Raw genomic sequence first — 14,385 nt, 5'->3', positions numbered from 1 at the left:
AAAATGGATCTAGCACCAGGTTACTCATGGGACAAAAGATGACCTCAAGTTTTCCCTCATTGCCAGAGTAAATGAAGTACCACTGGAAACTATCTGATTGGCTGCAATCAGCATTTCTGACCTATATGCCCATAGTCAGATCAGTCAAGGGCATGTGATTGTCTGAGGCTGCACTGCTGTGTTTGGTAGAGACTTATTTGCTTGGTTACAAGAGAATTCCTAACCTTAGATTTGTTTGGAATTTGTATAGCAATTGAGGTTATAGGTCACCATATAAAGAAACCACTTTGGGACAAATTTTATCACCAAGTATGGAGACAGGTTTATGATAAAATTAGTTCAAGAATTAGGCCCATTTTTCTCTTATTTTCAAATCTCAAGACAGTGACTAAAACCATGAGTTTGGATACTATCTTCTACAATCATCAAAATGGATCATATTGATTTCAGTACAGATTTAACAGTTTCACAACGTCAAGTTGGTTAGATGAGCCAGGCATAGTGATGCATATCCATATACTTAGCAAGTCAGGAAGCTGCGACAGGAGGACAACATGGTCAAAGCCACCCTTAGCAGCTTAGAGACCAGAAGCAACTTAGCAATACCCTAATAAGAAATAAAATATAAAAATAAAAAGGACTGGGGGTGTGGATCAGTGGTAAAGCACCCCTGGGTTCAATCTCCAGTACACTCCCCACTACCCGCAAAAAAGTGCTAAATGGCTTGTAGGTTTTACACCTGCCATGACAAAACAACTAAATGTGCCAGGAAAGCAGTGTTTGAGTATTTAACTTTGACTACATAATACAGTGTCCTCGGCTGTCTGGGGATGCTCCTGTGTTGGATTCACACTGTGCCTGAATATCTTGTGCAGTGTCCCCAGGAGCCTCAAGGAGGAGCTGTTCCTGCTGGTGGAGGAGCTGTCGTGCTCCATATGCCTGGAGCACTTCAAGGAGCAGCCACAACTTTTGCCGGCTGTGTCTGGATTTGATATGGGCCATCTAGGGCAAGCCATACCAGTGCCTGATGCACTGTCTCTCCAGAGCTCCCAGAGCAGAAGAATATGGTGCTGTGTGTCCTGGTGGACCATTTTCTACAGGCTGAGCTGAAGTAGGCACCCACTGGTGACTGGATACCACTCTTCCATCCCGTGGTGCCCAGTTTGGCCACCCAAGTGGTCTGTGACCACTGCCTGAAGGCAGAGGCCATAAGGACCTGCTTGATGTGCATAGCTTCAATCTGTCAAAAGCACTTGCAGCCCCAAGAGCCTTACCTTTCAAGACCACCAGCTGTGGTTTGGAAACCTGCTGTGCCCCAAATTTTCTCAGCACAACTGTGTGTGGGACTTATTTTGTTCCAGACATGCCAGTTGTATCTACCACATCTGCCTAGTGTAACACAAGGCCTCCTCTTCGGTGTCCCTCAGCCTGGCCTGCACTGATCTGGAGAATAAACTGAGGCATAAACTAACCATTATGTACAGTATATGGAGGGGCATCAAGAGCACCAGATGACATAAGAACCAGGCAGCAGAGATTGTGGAAGGCTGCAAACAGGAAGATGGAGCAACTGAGACAGGAACACATGAAAATGAAGGTTCTCATTGATGTCTACAAGGCCAACTCCATACTCAAGATAAAGAAATAAGAGAAGAGCATCATCAACAAATTTGACTCCATTTACGAGATTCTCCTCAAGAAGAAATGAGAGATCCAGATCCTGAAGGTGGAGATCTAGACCTTGGTGAAAGGGGACAAATTCAAGTTGCTAGAAAGAGCATCAAAACTACAAACAGTCTCAACAAAGCCATTTATTTCCCCAAGGTTGAGAAGGGCTACAAGCTGATCACACATACAAAAAAGAGACTTCTCAGTAGTTTTTACAAATGAAAATCTCTATTCCAAAGGGAATCTCAAGGCAAGGTTCCTTGCCAATGGCAGAATAATAAGTGTGTTTCCAAAGTCCTCATAGAAATGCCTAAATTCTTGAAGGTTTGATTAGTTTGCCATTGGTTTACTGGTTAATTGGCAGATGAAGCCCTCCTGTGAGAAGCACAACTCTATTTGGGCCACAATGTCCTCCTTGCTCCCTGATTCTGCATCATGTTCTGTAGGTTATTGAAAGGAAGCTTTTTAAGACAAAAGGCCACACGGTGTTTTTTGGTTATAGCAATAAATTGTCATTGGCAAGTTCTATAAAGGGGTACCAACAGCTCCTCATCACCCTATGCTCAGGGGGAATGATTGACAGAGACCCCACCTTCAGCTCTTCTGCATGGGAGATGTTCCTCTTCAACATGGACACCAGGTCCAAAGGGACCTGAACTTCTTAGAGCAAGAGAGGCACTAGTACCACATGCTCACTAACAATAAGGAATGGATGAAATTTAAAAACCTCTGCACAGCTAATGGTGAAATAAGCAGAGTGAAAAGACAGAGCATGATAGAGAAATTTTTTCAGCTATTTATTGAAAAGAGAAATAATATGTAAAATATATTTTTTAAAACTCATAAACTCCAGAGCCAATTACATATTTATGTAATGATGAAATTGGGAAAATGACCTAAATATACCTCTCAGAAGAAGAAATACAAATGTCCAATAAATACACTTTAAAAAATGATCAACATCTTTAGCCATCAGGAAAATACAAATTAGAAATACAATGAGATTTCATTTTACCCCAGTTGGAAAGGCTATTATAAAAAATAAATTAAAAAAAAAAACAATAAATACTGGTGAGGATTTGGAGTAAAAGTAACTCTTTTACACTAATGGTGAAAATGGAAAGGAGTACAACCTCTTTATAAAACATAGATGTTTCTCATAAAACTAAAAATAGAACTACCATATGATCCAGGCATAACACTACTTGGTATTCATCCAAAGTAAATATGTCAGGATACACAATAATATCTGAATGCTCATGTTTATTGTAGCACTCACTATTCACAAAGGAAAATATATGGAATCAGCCTAGGTGGCTGCCAACATACACATGAATTAAAAAAAAAAGTATAGGATATATACACAAGGGAGTATTATTTAGCCATAAAATGATATAATCCTGTCATTTGTTGAAAAATTGAAGGAACTCAAGAACATGGAGTTAAGTGAAATAAGACAGAGTTAAAGCAAGAATAGCCTGTTTTCCCTCAAATACAAAAATCAGAGGGATAAAAAAGATGTCCTGAAAGTAGAATAGGGACCAGTATTGACCAGGAAAGGTACAGGACAACAGAGGAGAGGCTAAAAGAGGATCAAGGGGAGAGTGCCCATGATCAATGCACCTATGGAAATGGCTCAATGAAGCCTATTAATTTGTACAATAAATTAAAATAATAATAAAACATGCATATAATAAAGATGACACAGACACACACAAACAAAGGGAGATCATATGGGGACACAGGGAGAAGACAGCCATCTATAATTCAAGGAAATAATTCTAAGAAGAAATCCACTCTAATGACATTTGGATCTCAGTCTTATAGTTTCCAGACCTGTTAAAAATATATGTTGTTTGATAACTGGAACATGGCGTTGGGAAGGGAGTGACCAGCGCGGTGACCTGTGCCTCTGCACCTGCAGGCTGTGAGTTCAGAATGGTCAATTGCTGTCTTATCAAGAACATTCAGCAAAATTAATCCCCATGGAATCTGAGGCAAGACTTTAAACAACAAAGGGACACAGAAGAAACTCAGATGCGAGAAAATCCGAGCCTCCCCATGCATGGAGGAACCCGACCAGCAGAACAGTAACGCATTGCAGCTGGGTGAAATTGAGCACTGCGGAGTACTGGCAGCACAGAGAAACAGAGTTTCAGATCCTGTGGAGATCTGCCACCTGCTCCTCCTCAGGACACCAGACTGAGAACTGAAGTTGGGACTTAGTGGAGAAATGGCCCAGGTCCATCCTTCTCACGGGACACCTCAGTGCAGAAACGGGTGGTCAACCATCTTGGAGAATCAACATTATCAATATTTGGTGGATCGCACAGTAGCGAGTTTGGTGAATGATCAGGTATGTGACCCCCCCAGCTCCCCGCTCCTCACAGCTGGGATAACCCAAAAACTCTCTCCCCAGCTCTCTGTGGGCATGAATATCAGAGCTGAGGTAAACTGAAAAGGCATCTGACCTCCAACTCCCCCTCCCCCACTGAGGAAAACCGAAACCTTTCTCGCCAGCTCTCAGGGGGCTTGGCTATCAGAAGGAATAAGACTGAACAGGTTGCTGGTTCCCAACTCCCTCTCTTCACAGCGGTGATGACTGCGTGAATAACAAACAAAAAGAGTGCCCAGTCATTCGAGAGGGCAGGGCATCCAGGGAACTGCATGCCCAGAGTGAAACTAGAGTGGTGGAGAGGAGCCCCAGTAAGTGGGGCCTGGCGGGCAGGAGAATTGAGGCGGCTAGAGACCAGGAGCAACTCAAAGAGACTGGGATTGGAGAGACACCCAGCAGGGGAGGAAGAGTCACCCCACACGGATTTCTTCCTACATCCTGAGGGAAGGGACTTAGCCTAGACAGCACAACTCCACCTACTGGAAGAGAAGAAAATAGAACTCTAAGAGTGCATTTTTTCCCTGTATATATATATTTCTCCTCCTCCTCCTCCTCCTCCTCCTCCTCCTCCTCCTCCTCCTCCTCCTCCTCCTCCTTCTTCTTCTTCTTCTTTTTTCTCCCTTTCTTTCTTTCTTTTTCTTTTTTCCTTTTCTTTTCTCTTTTTATTTCTTCTTCTTTTCCTTATACTATTCTATCTCCTTCTCTTCTCCTCCCTTCCTCCCAAGCATTACAACTTCTACTATGTGTAATTTACTAAATGCAAATAGGTGAATGTTTCTAGGCTTTCTATAGTCCTCCTAAGTACTTAGCTACTCCACAAATACTCCAGTTTATTCTCCTGTTAATGTCTCCCTTCATTAGAGCCCTCCTCCAAAGTAGCTAAGATATACTAACCCCCATATCATCACATCTTTCCACCTAAACATAAAGTCCTAAGACCAAACCTCAGTTCTCTATATGCCATCAGATTCTATATGCCTTTTATGAAACTAATGAATTTACTTTAAATTACAATTGAACCAACATCTCTAGACATTGTCTCCCATCACAAAGAGAGATCTCAGAGCTATACAAAAGCAAAACAAATTTATAGGAGAAAATAATAACACAGCAGTCACACAGAGCTGAAAAGAAATGTGAACATCATGAAAAAAAACAAGGAAAAAAGGGAACACATACAATGCAGGACAACTCAACATCACAGGAGTTGCTAGACATAGCAGAGAGATGGTCAGATAAAGATTTCAAGATATACATGCCTCAGTTGTTATGGAGTCTTAAAGAAGACCTTATACAGCAAATGCAGACAATGAAAGATCACTTTGAAAATGAATTACATAAACAACTCCAAGAAGCAAAAGAACAACTCTACAGGGAGTTAGAGGGAGTATCACAAGTTGAATAGACCAATTAGAAGTCAGAACATCAGACAATGAAGACAAAATATATCATCTTGAAAAGAGTCTAGTCAACTCAGAAGGCTGGTAAGAATACATGAGCAAAACATCCAAGAGATTTGGGATAACATAAAAAAAAAAACTAAAGAGTCTTTGGAATAGAATAAGGTATAGAAGTCTAAACCAAAGGAATGAGCAATCTGTTCAATGAAATAATTTTAGAAAACTTTCCAGACATGAAGAATAAAATGGAAATCCAAATCCTAGAAGCCTGCAGGACACAGAATGTACAAAACCACAAGAGACCCACACCAAGACACATTATAATGAAAATGTTCAACATACAAGGAGAGAATCTTAAAAGCTCCAAGAGAAAGGAGGCAGATTACATTTAGGGGTAAACCAACTAGGTTAATGGCTGATTTTTCATCACAGATGCTGAAAGCTAGAAGATCCAAGAACAACGTATTTCAGACACTGAAAGTTAATGGGTGCCAACCAAGAATATTGTATCCAGCAAAATTAAGCTTAAGGTTTGACAATGAAATATAACATTCCCTGGTAAACAAAAGTTAAAAGAATTTGCAGCCAGAAAACCAGAACTACAAAGCATTTTGGGCAAAACACTACACGAAAAGGAAATGAAAACTAACAATGAAAATGTGGGAGATAGCACAGTAAAGGGAAAAAATACTAATAAAAGAGGAAAAACAAATCAAGAAATAAACAAACATGATTGGAAGTACAAACCATATATCAATAGTAACCCTAAATGTTAATGCCTTAAACTCACCAATCAGGTGACATAGGCTAGTAACCTGATTAAAAAAAAGATCCAACAATATGCTGCCTACAGGAAACTCGTCTGATAGAAAAAGTCATACACAGGCTGAAGGTGAAATGGTGGGAAAAATCATACCACTCACAGGGACCTTGGAAGCAAGCAGGGGTGGCCATACTCATATCAAATAAAATTGATTTCAAGCCAAAGTTAATCAAAAGGGATAAAGAAGGACACTATATACTATTAAAAGGAACCATTCACCAACAAGACATAACAATCATTAATATATATGCCCCAAACAATGGTGCAGCTATGTTAATAAAACAAACTCTTCTCAAGTTCAAGAGATAAATAGACAACAACACAATAATTTTGGGTGACTTTAACACATCTCTCTCACCACTGGACAGATTCTCCCAAAAAAAGTTGAATAAAGAAACTATAGAACTCAATAACACAATACATAACCAAGACTTAACTGACATATGTAGAATATATCAACCATCATCAAGCAGATATACTTTTTTATCAGCAGCACAAGGATCCTTCTCAAAAATAGACCATATATTATGCTACAGGACAACTCTTAGCAAATATAAAAAAGTAGAGATATTACCATGCACTTTATCTGATCATAATGGAATGAAACTGGAAATAATGATAAAAGAAGGAAGAAAAATTCCTACATCACTTGGAAAATGAACAATATGCTGACTGAATGAACAATGGGTTACAGAAGACATCAAGGAGAAAATTAAAAAATTCCTTGTGATAAAGGAAAACACAGACATAACATATCAGAATCTATGGGACACTGTGAAAGCAGTACTAAGAGGAAAATTCATTCCTTGGAGTTCATTCCTCAAAGAAATAAAAAGTAAACAAATAAATGACCTCACATTTCATCCCAAAGCCCTAGAAAAAGAAGAGCAAATCAATAGCAAATGCAGTAGAAGGCAAGAAATAATTAAAAGCAGAGCTGAAATCAATGAACTTGAAATAAAAGAAACAATTGAAAAAATTGACAAAACTAAAAGTTGGTTCTTTGAAAAAATAAATAAAATCGATAGACCCTTAGCCATGCTAATGAAGAGAAGAAGAGAGAGAATTCAAATTACTAGCATACAGGATGAAAAAGGCAATATCACAACAGACACTACAGAAATACAGAAGATAATTAGAAATTATTTTGAAACCTTATACTCCAATAAAATAGAAGATAGTGAAGGCATCAATAAATTTCTTAAGTCATATGATCTGCCCAGATTGAGTCAGGAGGATACACAAAACTTAAACAGAACAATATCAAGTGAGGAAATAGAAGAAACCATCAAAAGATTTCCAACCCAGAAAAGCCCAGGACCGGATGGATATACAGCAGAGTTTTACAAAACATTTAAAGAAGAACTAATACCAATACTCTTCAAGATATTTCAGGAAATAGAAAAAGAGGGAGTACTCCCAAATTCATTCTATGAGGCCAACATCACCCTGATGCCAAAACCAGACAAAGACACTTCAAAGAAAGAAAACTACAGACCAATGTCTCTAATGAACATAGATGCAAAAATCCTCAATAAAATTCTGGCAAATCAGATACAAAAACATATCAAAAAGATTGTGCACCATGATAAAGTAGGATTCATCCCAAGGATGCAAGAGTGGTTCAATATAGGTAAATCAATAAATGTAATTCACCACATCAATAGACTTAAAGATAAGAGCCATATGATCATCTCAATAGACCCAGAAAAAGCATTCAACAAAATATAGCATCCCTTTATGTTCAAAACACTAGAAAAACTAGGGATAACAGGAACTTCCCTCAACATTGTAAAAGCTATTTATGCTAAGCCTCAGGCCAGCATCATTCTAAATGGAGAAAAATTGAAGGCATTCCTTCTAAAATCTGGAACAAGACAGGGATGCTCTCTCTTACAACTTGTATTCAACATAGTTTTTGAAACACTGGCCAGAGCAATTAGACAGACAAAAGAAATTAAAGGCATACATTTAGGAAAAGAAGAACTTAAAGTGCTGGCGAGGATGCGGGGGGAAAAGATACACTTGTACATTCCTGGTGGGACTTCAAATTGGTGCAGCCAATTTGTAAAGCAGTATGGAGATTCCTTGGAAAGCTGAAAATGGAACCACCATTTGACCAAGCTATTCCCCTTCTCAAAAGACCTAAAAAGAGCATACTACAGGACACAGCCACATCAATGTTTATAGCAGCACCATTCACAATTGCTAGACTGTGGAATCAACCTAGATGCCCTTCAATAGATGAATGTATTAAAAATATGTGGCATTTATACACAATGTAATATTATGCAGCACTAAAAAATAACAAAATCATGGCATTTGCAGGGAAATGGATGGCATTAGAGCAGACTATGCTAAGTGAAGTTAGTCAATCCCTAAAAAACAAATGCCGAATGTCTTCTCTGATATAAGGGGGGGTGACTCAAAATGGGGTAGGGAGGAAGAGCATGAGAAGAAGATTACCACTAAATAGGAAAGAGAGGTGGTAGGGAATGGGAGGGAGAAGGGGAATTGCATGAAAGTTGGAAGGAGACCCTCATCATTATACAAAATACATGTATGATGATGTGAGGGAAAAAAGAAATGTGTCACATTAGATTGGGTAGAGAGAAGTGATGGGAGGGGAAGGGGGGATAGGAAGAGCAGCAGAATAAAATAGACACTAGTGTTCTTGTATGTATACACGTGTCTGTATAACCAATGTGATCCTGCAACCTGTGCACTTGGAAAAATGAGAAAATATACCCCATCTGATTCAAATATATGATATGTCAAGACCATTGTATTGTCATGCACAACTAATAAAATAAATAAATAAATTAATTAATTAATTTCTATAACCATTTCCTTGTTTTCTGTATTGTCACATGTTATAATTAGGAGGCATTCTGTAAAGCAATACATTTAAATAAACTAAATTATGCTTATTGGAAAAGATATATGTTGTTCAAGCAACCCTGTCTTGACACTCTGTTTTTGCAACCCAAGTTGCCTAATACACCTTTCTGCAGAGAGGTCTAACCAAAGAAGGTGGACTCATTCATTCTTTCACAACAAACCTTTGTCTATATCCCTGAAATTCAAGGTCTCATATGAGTCTTTCACTGTGTTCAGAAGTAACTAACACCATTCTTATCATTTTAATGCTTTTGATGTCATCAATTAGCACTATCCAATTTGAAAACTGAATGCTAGAGTATGTACAGATGGGGGAGTTATGAGCGAAGGCAATAAAGCTCAAGTAGAAAATTTAAGGGGTGCACAATATTAACAGTATTATTAACAGTGAAAATAAATAATACTTAGTGTAATAGTTAAAAAAACCAAATTAATGTAAATACTGATGAATTCCAAAATGTGAAAAATTTAAATAAAAGCAGGATCTCCATTGATGATATTCAGAAACTTTACCAAAGAATAGCATAGACTGCAGCAGATGAGAATGGACCCCATCTGTAGATCTGGAGTTTACCCAGAAGGCTTTAGCTGCAAGGAGAACATAGAGCTATAGATGGTGCCAGAAGACAGGCACGGGGAGGTCAGCAACAGGGGATCATTCAGGATTCTTAATCAACCACTCTAGAAGTATTTCAACATTGTAACAATGTGCCAGGAGCAGTGATTTGAATCACAGTCTCTGAATGGCAGAGCATAGGAGCATATCTGTGGTGGGAAATCTTTATGCAAAAGCACTTAGACTGCCCAAATGCTATGGTGATGTCCTGCTTAAAGGAGGCCCCATGAATGCCATGGCACTATGAGTCTTGATCCTGAATTCAGACACTAGCTGCTGGGGGTAGAGAATTATGAGTGCAATTTGATAATTATAATTGTAATGCCCAGAACTTTGTCATTCATCCTGCATGCTTTGAAGAAACTTTCTCACAAAAAAATTGTTTTGATATTAAAACCTACATAATAAATGTCCTGAGCTAGCTCTGGGTCATTTACCTCCCTCAGAGTACAATAATCCATCTGGACTCAGCTTTCTCTCTATGTTGTTTGTTTGTCTTTTCTAATTCATTGGTCCTCACCAGTTTCGGAATTAACTGTCATGCAGGTCGCGGCAATAACCCCTACCGCCATGCTCTTTGGAGCCATGAAACAACAGACTACAATTGGTACAGGTGGAATCAGTCACTCCAGAGCACTCTGACATAGATGATATTTATGTCTAAATAAACATCTGGATAAGGCATTCCTCAGGTTTATCCCACATAATGTTTGCTTTACATTCTTATAGTAGCACTCAGTGCCTTGCCTTCATTCTGGTCCTCTAAGTAAACTGAAGAAAGTGTATTTATTTCCATGTAACTTGAATATTATTTTTAAAAAAATATAGAAGAAACCATGAAGAACTATTTTTTTAAAATATAAATGGTCTTTCATGGGTCATCTTCACAACTGGATGAAAGATAAGTGTTTTCTCAGAGATTATTTGTGGTCCTTTCAAGGTTCATTGAAAAAGAAAGGATGGTATTCAAATTTTAAGTGAAAATCATCTCACTTTGGAATAGAAGGCACGTGCAAAGGGGTTACTGAATGGCCTTTGAGTCTGGGATATTTCACAGAGGTGTGAGCAATTGTAAGGAGTCCATTGATGGACCAGCAACTACAGAAAGATAGTTGCATTTCCAGGTATCAGGGGCAGAGAAGGACATATTCCTGGGCTTTGGCCTGAGGCTGTCATTGAAGAACTGCTGACACCTCAGTAGTGGCCTTAGTAACTTTAAGAAAGACAAAAAAGGCCATGGAGTGAATATTCTCTTCTCTTTATCCATAGCCCACTTCTTCCCAGCAGTGGGATAAAGGTGAATGGTGACCAGAGGTTCATGGGTATGGGATGATGGAGTGTGGAACAAACTCAGAATGCTGCTAAAGTGTGACAGAGAAGAGTCCATTAAATAGTGCAGAGTTGTGAGCATCATATGTATATATCTGCATTGATGGTCTGATGTTTTTTTAAATGCTTCCAATTTAACCAACACCAATACAGTATATGTTAAGAAAGATGATGTTGAAAGACTTTCAGTGATGAAGGTCTATCATTTTAGTACAACATTATACTAGTTTTTCTCTTCTGAAATTGCATTTCTGTACTTAGTGTTACCAATATCAGATAATGATTAAGATACTTTGCAAGATGGAAAAAAAATCAATAACATAAACTCCATTGACTGAGAAGTAGGATCTAATATGGGAACACTGAAGGCTTATGAAGATGAAAAGTTAAAATATGAAAATTATTAATTACAGAGCACCAAGAAGGTAAAGAGCATATAAATGGGAAATTATTTCTTAACAAAATTATTAATGAGAATGAAAAAGCAAAAAGGAATGGCTATTTGTTAATGGGGACTGAAGAGCCAAGTGAGACAAGAGAAGACATAAGGATGTTTATTATTGATAAGCACAGCATTTTATAGTGGGTTCCCAACTGTGGAATGCATCCTTGAATTTAGAAAAGCAAAATACCAAAATATCCTTTTTAAAACAATGTTGCATTTACATTTATTTTCTCAACCTTTGTCCTAGATCTATACTAGCAGCTAAGCATAAAATAACAGCAAGATTCCCCAAATAACTCCACCACAAGGAAAAAACATAAAGTCCATAGTCTCAAGAGGAACTTGTGGCAAGTCTCACCATGACAACTGAGCATGTCCTGAGAACAGTCTGCTGTTCTTGTTTTCTATGGACTGCCAAAAGCTCAGACGACATTAACTCCTTAACATCTGCAGCTCCACCACAGTCCTGGAGATCTCAGACAACTCCATCAGCCACTCATAAAAAGTAACAAACTGCTTTTCTTGAAAAAGAGTCATAGCTAACAGGCAAAGTAACATTCATGTGCCATTTAAGCAGTGTTAGATCTGAAATTCCATTTCTGCCATTGTCTATTAAAAGAGGGAGTACAGTTTCTATCCAGGGCAAAAGTGTTTAATCAATGATTAAGTTTTTGGTGACACTGTCCTCTGTTGTCACTTGCATGATGAAGGACCTTTTGTTAAGAATAAGCCCAGACAGAGGACTAACTTAGTTCTGATGTTAAAATCAATCTCTTTGGAAGAGAGATTGTGGTTTGAAAGAAGAGGGTATGTTCTTGGATGTACTACATGTTGCCTGTACTATCAGTAATCTTCATCAGGTGTCATTTCACACATTGTCTGATTGTTATCACACTAGAGTGAACAGACAAAGCTGTACAGCTGAAACTGAATGCCAAAAAAAAAAAAAGATTCAGGGAAGTTGGAAAAAATATTTTAACTTGCTCTCTAAGATTCAGCCATCAAAAATGAAGAAGTACATCTGGTAACCTTAGCACTACCATCACCAATTCATTAGTAGACAAGAAGTGGGTAACCAATTCATTAGTAGACAAGAAGTGGTGAAAGAAACTTGAAATTAGAAACCTGCATAAAGTGTAACTTGAGGGTTGCAAAAGATTCTCATTGCAAGAGCGTTCCGTGGGTTGTCTGCATAATCGTGTTTATATCCTCTGTATGAGACTAACTTTTTTAAATTTATGAGCATACACATACTTTAGCAACAGTAAAATATTTTCTAAGACTTTATATAAAGTGTTTTGACAGCAGGAACACATGTCATTAGATGCCATACATTCTGTTTGCTTAGTGCAATATAACAATGCAAGATTGCCATTAAAAAGCATACCAGAGGAGACAAAGTAGAACATTAATATAAGGACACCACAGTATAATGCCATCATATGGCACATTGCTAGTGTATAGAATGAATGAAGCTTGAGATTATTTGAAAAGAGCCATTCAATGAGATGAGATTTGTTTTCAAGCCCCTATGTGTGTTTGGTTATTAAAAATGCTTTTAATGTTATTTGTCATATAACTGTAATTATGATAACCAAAACCACATTCAGTTTCTTTTTATTATTTATTTATTTATTTATTTATTTATTTATTTATATTTTTTAGAGAGAGAGAGAGAATTTTTTCAATATTTATTTTTTTAAGTTTTCATTGTACACAACATCTTTATTTTATTTTTATGTGGTGCTGAGGATTGAACCCAGCGCCCCACGCATGCCAGGTGAGCGTGTTACCACTTGAGCCACATCCCCAGCCCAAGTTTCTTTTTTATTAATTAATTAATTTATTTTTATTAGGTACATATAAGAGCAGAATGTATTTTGATTCATTGTACACAATCACAGCACAGCTTTTAATTTCTCTAGTTGTACATGATGTAGTATAACACCATATATGCAGTCACATATGTACCTAAAGTTATTATGTCCATTTCATTCCACCATCTTTCCTAACCCCATTCCATTCCCCACTTCTCCCTTCCCTTTGCCGCATCAAAGCTCCTCCATTTTTACCACATCCCCCCATTATGGATCAGAATACACTTAGAAGAGAGGACATTCAGCCTTTTTTTTGTGATTAGCTTATGTCACTTAGCATGATATTCTCTAACCCAATCCATTTACCTAAAAATGCCATAATTTTATTATCTTTCAATGCTCAGTAATATTCCATTGTGTATGTATCCATTCATCTTTTGAAGGGCATCTAGATTGGTTCCACAGATTAGCTACTGTGAATTGAGCTGCTATAAACCTTGAAGTGCCTGCATTACTATAGTATGCTGATTTTAAGTCCTTTGGGTATAGCTGAGTCAAACCATTCCAAGTTTTCTAAGGAATCTCCATACTGCTTTCCAGATTGGTTACACAAATTTTTAGTCCCACCACCAATTTGCAGTCCCACCAGCAGTGTAAGAATGTACCTTTTTCCCAAAATCCTCACCAACATTTATTATTGCTTCTATTTTTGATAACTGCCATTTTCACTGGTGTGAGATAAAATCTTTGAGTAGATTTGATTTATATTTCTCTTATTACTTGAGATGTTGAGCAGTTTTTCATATATTGGTTGAACAATTTTATATTTTCTTCTGTGAAGTGTTTGTTCAATTCTTAAACCATTTATTGATTGGGTTATTTGTTTTCTTAGCATTAAGTTTTTTGAGTTCTTTATAAATCCTGCAGATTAGTGCTCTGATGTGCATGTGTTAAAAATTTATTTGCATTCTGTGGGCTTCCTATTCACCTC

The sequence above is a fragment of the Marmota monax genome, unplaced genomic scaffold (genome assembly GCF_021218885.2).
Source record: "Marmota monax isolate L192 unplaced genomic scaffold, Marmota_monax_Labrador192_F-V1.1 WCK01_AAM20220418_F8-fsc00002, whole genome shotgun sequence".
Classification (NCBI taxonomy): domain Eukaryota; kingdom Metazoa; phylum Chordata; class Mammalia; order Rodentia; family Sciuridae; genus Marmota; species Marmota monax.
This window is presented reverse-complemented; position numbering follows the sequence as displayed.